Source organism: Egretta garzetta, unplaced genomic scaffold, assembly GCF_000687185.1.
Source record: "Egretta garzetta isolate BGI_Z169 unplaced genomic scaffold, ASM68718v1 scaffold349, whole genome shotgun sequence".
Lineage (NCBI taxonomy): Eukaryota > Metazoa > Chordata > Aves > Pelecaniformes > Ardeidae > Egretta > Egretta garzetta.
In genome coordinates this window covers 1,245,209-1,251,622 of record NW_009260788.1, presented here as the reverse complement: position 1 = coordinate 1,251,622, position 6,414 = coordinate 1,245,209, and positions in this window count along the sequence as shown.

The following is a 6,414-nucleotide window of genomic DNA, read 5'->3' as shown; positions in this document are numbered from 1 at the left end:
GACAGGAGGAGATATGCAGGGTTGGGCTCAGCTGGAAGTGGTTCTTTCCATGTCTTTTGAGGTACTTTCACAAAGCCCATGGCTTGTTCATTAGAAAAGTGTTACGGCTCGTAGGCACGGTTAATTAGCACTTATGAATAAAAGAAAAGTAGGAAGGAAAATTAGAGGAGTAAGAACAACAAAAATGAACTGGAAGAAAAACAGTGTAAGTCTGTAAGAGCAAAGCACTCAAAAAATTAATAAGAAATATATTGATTATGTAGGCTGTATAGTGGTTTTTCCTTCTCAGTCTGTCCAGCATAAAGGAAATACTATCCGGCGTGAAGTCCAGCTGAACCAGCACACGCAGAGGTATGCCTGTCTGTCGTACAGGTGCCTCTCTGGTGCCAAACAGCCAGGACACAGAAGAGAACTTCAGCAGGGAGAACAAAGTAACTGTGCATGCGGGTGTCATCGATGCTATCATGAATTTTTCAACAACCAGGTGAGCACGAGCCACTAGTCTCATCCTACTTTCCTCCCTGTGGCTGCAGCTCATTGTTGGACTTTTTTTGCGCAACTGTATTATGAAAAGCTTAAAAGTATGAACTGTGCTGCAGAAGTAACGGGTTGCCCTCTTGACAGCTAAATACAGGCAGCAAAAATCTTCCTGGAAAAAAGCTACAGCCAAAGAATCCACTGACTACAGGAGGATAAATACATTTTGAGTTTTGCTGCTAGAAGGTAAGAAATTGGGTGCAGCATGTAATTAAAGATTATACCATGGTACGAAAAATACACAAATAGGCTGAATAAAGGCCAAGTACCACTTTGGGCATAACGGCCATCCTGAGCCTTTTGAGTGCTTGACTTTGCAATGCTACTCATAATCTTAAGGAAGAGTGCTGTTTCCATGATTGTATACAAGGACGACCCAGTAGGCTCAGGACAGCCAATGCCTCCTATTCACCCATTAATCAATACATACACTTTACATTTTCTAAGAGAATGAATCAATAATCAGAAGAAATCTCTGCATCAGCTATGACGGTATCTCAGTGATTCTGGGATAAATCAGATCAGAAACAGCAAGGGGTTGCGGCAAACTTCGCTCTTCCTGTCAGAGCAGAAGGCTGTGGCTCTCTTCTAATTTTTTTTTTTAATTTCTTTTGACTCTGAATAGTGCCAGCGAGTGATTTTAGGGAAGAAAAGCTGCCCATGAGCCAAGGGTTGGCCACTACTCTTTCTTCCTATCTGTCTATTTATGCTGGCCTTCACACCTTCCTTGTGTGCCTAACCATCTTGTGCTACTCTTTGATAGCAACAGCGATGTCCCAAGACGTGTCAGCCTGGAAGACCTATCCAGTTTGTGCCCTAGCTGTCAGGGTGATCATTACCCATCACCCCACCCCCCGCAATGGATTTTATGGCAATTCAGCACGGTTCCGAAATTTCTTGTCAAAACATGCCTTGTCGGGAGGCTGTCGGGTAAGGAGGGAAATAGAGCTTCTCATTTTTAGGATTAGGATGAAGATGAAAAAGCAACCATGATCCTGTATGACAAGTCAGATGATCCAGGACTGGGTGATAGGAAACAAACATCAGGCTGGGACTGAAATCATCGAAGAGCCAAAGGTTTTCTTTGCTAGCAGAAATAATTCAGTGAAGATAAAGGCCTTGCCAGTGCTTTGCCCCCAAGCTGGGTCAGACTCAAAGCTTGTCAAATAAATTAAACAAACCAAATATAGTTCACAGCTTTCCCTTCACAAAATTCACTTCATAAATAGTCTGTGGATATTCTTGAAACATTATGCCAGCTCTATAATTAAGAAGGAAAAAGGATATTTCATGCAAATTTCATCAAATTCAATCTTCAATAAGCAGCACTCTTAGATATAACATAAGCCCAAAAGTTGCTCTGAGGTTTTTCCCTCCCTATTCTCAGTTTTCATCTGGCTCCTACAAGAACCTCCTGTCCCACTGAGAGGTTCAGCACACCTCCCTCTGCCCTGACTCTCCCACAGACCTACAGTTGCCTTCCCCATCAGGAGAAAACATTTTTACCTTCTCTTGCTAATGAAGACAATCTCATCCTTACACTCGGGCAACAGTCTTCTCAATTACATCTGAAAGCCTCAGATGCTCCACCTCCTGTGTACGGCAGAGACTCCAGCTCTACCACTGCATTGCAATTTCACACACTGACGATTTGTTTCTTAGTCAGCAGTGACAGGACACGAGTGAGGTGTACAGGCGTCGTGACATGACAGAAGCTTCGCATCAGCTTGCCGCCTCCCCCCCACCCCCAGTCCTCACTTTGGGAAAGTTTTGATCATGTTTATCTTTCTGAGTACCAGCAGCCTAGGCAAGGAACTTAACCTGGAGAAAGACTTAAATTCAGGTTTGCACATAAACAAACATTTGAGATCTGTAAAAGGAAACTAATTTTATATTTTTTTTTAAAACCAAGCTCAGTGTCAAGTTTGACATGCTTAAGGAAGATAAGTGTGTAGGGTGATGAGAACAAGAGACATCAGGAAGAGGGTGAAAGGAAGCATCCCCATTTAGTATGCAAGGGCACACATGCACAGCCTGGGAAACAATCTGGAGGGATGAGTACTCCTGTGGGGTCACAGGGCTGTGGTGTTGCCACAGGACTGGAGAGCTGTTGGGTCGGCCTGCATGGGTGGCTACCAGCTCTACAGGTAAGACAGGCAATGAAGAAGAGGAAGGGAGATGCCCTCTGTGTGAAGAAGCAGCTCAGAGGTGCAGAGAATTTCCACGGGACGGGTGATGGGCTGGGTGCAGGCTCATGGGTCAGAATCAGGACAGACTGGCGAGGGTGGCATCACAGGGGGAGCGTGCCACCTCACCTGATCAGGGTGAGGGCAAACACAAAGACTTCTTTGAACAGCTCAAGCCTCTGTATCACAGACCCTTGTTCTTTGGGACACTTTAACCTCCTTTCACCTGCTGGAAGGGCAAAACAGCAGAACACAAGTGTTGAAGATTTCTGGAGGTATCAGGGAGAATATCTTGATACAGGCACTGGGTGGGCCAAGCAGGGGGATGCTCTCCAGCATCTGCTATCCACCAACAAGGAAGAGCTAGCTGGGGATGCGATAGTGGCAGCCATGGCTGTAGTGCCATGCAATAGTGGGGTCCAAAATCCTGTGGGGGAAGAGGAAGGAGCACAGCGCAGACCCTGGACTCCCGATGAGCAGACTGCTGCTTGTTCAGGGAACTGGTAGGTGGGATCCCATGGGGCAGCTCTGAAAGATGCTCAGGAGAGCTGGCAAGCCTTTAAGGACAGCATCCTCCAACCACAGGTGAGGCCAACTTCAGCATTCTGGAAGACAGGTGGGTGTATCAGGAAATGGCCTGGCCAAACAGGAGACTCATGGCAGAGCTCCAGTGCAGAAAGGCAGCATGCAGGCAGTGGAAGAAAGGACAGGCTAAAAAAGAAGAGAGCAATTATGGGAACAAGACTATTTATTGGAAGTATTACTTCTCTTTTCTCCAGGGAAGAGAGTATTTATAAGAATCTAGAAAGAAACACAAAGTTGTCACATACCAGTCTATCTTCAGGCAGAATTATCTGAAAAGTTATTTCCTGAGGGAAATCAAGTTCTCTCTAAATGTCTTAAGTCATAGATGGCATATGGAAGCTTTTCTAATAGTTTTTGGCCTGAGACACTGGGGTGGCAAACCCAGAATGCTTTCAATAAAATAAAATTAAAAAAACAACAACCAAACAAAACCAACAAACTATCAATATTTGCAAATTAGCTCTTTGAGAAAGGTTTTATAGTCAGCAGCCAATTTTCATTGAGAGACCTTCTGTGATGGTGTCTTTTCAATTTCCCATGACTTTCAAACTAATCAAACCTGCTTTGCTCCTTTATGAACCTAACAGTTAAAGGAGCAAAAGCCTAAGCAGAAGGATAAAACAGCACAGCTACATCTTACCAATGAAGTTGAAAACAAAAAAAAATCCACATCTTGAACGTATGGGACGACAACTGATTTCTAGGAAAGAACTTGCCCGAGGCATGGGGCTATACACAAAAGGGGGGCAATTCTCAACAAGGGACAATTCACTATAATCATGGAAGATAACGATGAAAGGCTTGGTCTTGTCACTCACTTCATCACCTGTCTTCCCTTCTTTTCCCAGGCACTGATTAGTCCAAGTGTCCCTGCGGTCTGTAATAAAGCCAGACCTAGCACGGCTCCCGTAGGGTGTATAATGCAGCTGGTTTTTCCTGAGATTCAGAGGCATATGGGCATCTAATTGTCACCTGTGTCTTTGGCAACCTCCCAACAGATGTTCATCAGTTTGGAAATAGCCATCTTAAGGTCTGAAATTTGTCATTGTGCAGTACTGTACCTGGGGAAATCCTGCACACAGGGAGGTGGAATACACCAAGGTGCCTGAAAATGCTGCTTTGGTCTGTTGTTCTGATTTAATCTGACCCATTCAAAATGTCCCTCTTGCTCTGATGAAGGCACAGGCTATATTCAGCCAGGAACTGGCAAAGACAGGAGAGCACAGGCAGGCTGAAGGATGGCAAGTATCAGGCTAGAGGGGGAGAAAGGAACGAAGATTAGCACAAGCCCTGGTTTATGTATTAGGCAACTGGGAACGCTAAAACAGCTTCCTTTATCAAGCTCTAAGGTTTGAGAGTCTCAAGATTAAAAGCCCTATATTGATACCCCAGGTAGCTGAATAGGAACAAACACCACCCCTCGTCAGCCTCTGAACACAGCAGCTGATCCTTATAACTATTTTGCACTGGCATTACTGTAGCTGGAGAAAGAAGCCCCATGAAACGAGTTGAGACTGGAGCTCTGGTGGTGTGGTACAAGTGGCTTTCTGTTTCTATCATCACAACCCAGGTAGGAATAGAGCCGATGACTCTGGGTGTTTTATCTGCAGCACATGAGTATCCTGATCAAGCCAAATTTCTTCTTTGCTTCTGAACCAGCAGAGATGTTCTGATGAAATCTGATAATGGGAACACTGACCATAGGAATCTGTCCTTAGTACAGCTGGCTTCACATAAACCTGGTGACAGGCAAAAGCATGAAAGGACAAAGCCAAGGACAAAATGTAATTCTGAGAGAGGAAAGCTAGCTAAAGTTCCTAAAACAGACCTAGAGCTCAAAAAAGGCTAGTGGGGTTTGTTCTGTTCCTAGCGTTTCCATATCTCATGTTAAAAATATTCATTAGATTTTACTGAAGCAGAGACAAATGTCAAAAACACTAAATAGTGAGACTGAAAAATTGAAAGTCTTAAAGAAGACGCTGATTTTGAGTCCTGTGAAACACAAATTCATCTCTCCTATTCTTTGCCCCCCAGTCACTGAATTCCTGTGTTGCACTGGGAATGAGCTGGCAATCACACTGGTAAAACACATCCTCTTCTGCATCCCAGATGATGTGATGTGTCAGCTGACGGCCCAGCCTCCATCACAGCCTAGAGAGATGTACAATCTCTCACCCCTCTTGGCTGGGCAGCCGAGTCCTTCCCACTCCCCTTCAGGGAAAATCATTGAGTCAGCTCAGACCACCAGCAGAAAGGGAAGTCTCTCCTCAGCCCCTCCAGGCGTTCAGTTCCACACCTCTAACAGTGGGGAGACTACGCTACACATTGTCTGTTTAGACAGCAAAGCCCTGGAGGAAGGACTTGCCCTCTTCCACCATAAGCCAGTGACCACAAGCTGCTGGTACAACCCCTGTACAAGACCCACAGGGCATCTGCCTCACCCAGGGCTCTGTGAAAGCCAGGAGGACAACCAGAAAGCAGAGCCCCGGTAGTCCCTGGGGCTCTGCATTTCAAACCGTGCAACACAGTTTGAACAAAGCAAGCAAACCGTTAAGCGAACTGCAAAGCATTTATCGGGGTATCATCTTTGAAAATTTAAGACAGGAAGGAAGTAGAGGTTGCTCCTCAGAAAGGCTCCAGCCACCTAAGACCCCAACTCACTGTGGTCTGTACCCATTCTCAGGCAGCAGCGAGTCACTCACAGAAGTATTTCAAGTGCAACTGGGGGTGGGATGCAGTCAGAACAAGCCAAAGGTGCAAAGCAGTGCAAAGAGTGAATCTACTTCTCTCTCTCTTCCTTTAATTTTAAAGTCTAGGGATGATAAAGATTTTAACAAAGATTATGTTCTCCTTAAACTCAATTAATGTTTGCAGATTTTTGGGTGAGGTGGCAGCTTTACCAATCAGACAAGCTTGTCCACAGAAGAATGAAACATGTAGCAGAAAATGCCAGAGATCTGGTGAATTCTTAAGTATTTACTTCATGTCCTTTCTTTGTTAGATTGTACGGAAATTATTCCCCCAAATGTTTTTACCCATCTGTTGGAAACACACACACACACATTTGTACTTAAATACTGCATTTAATAAGATGTAAACCTTCACA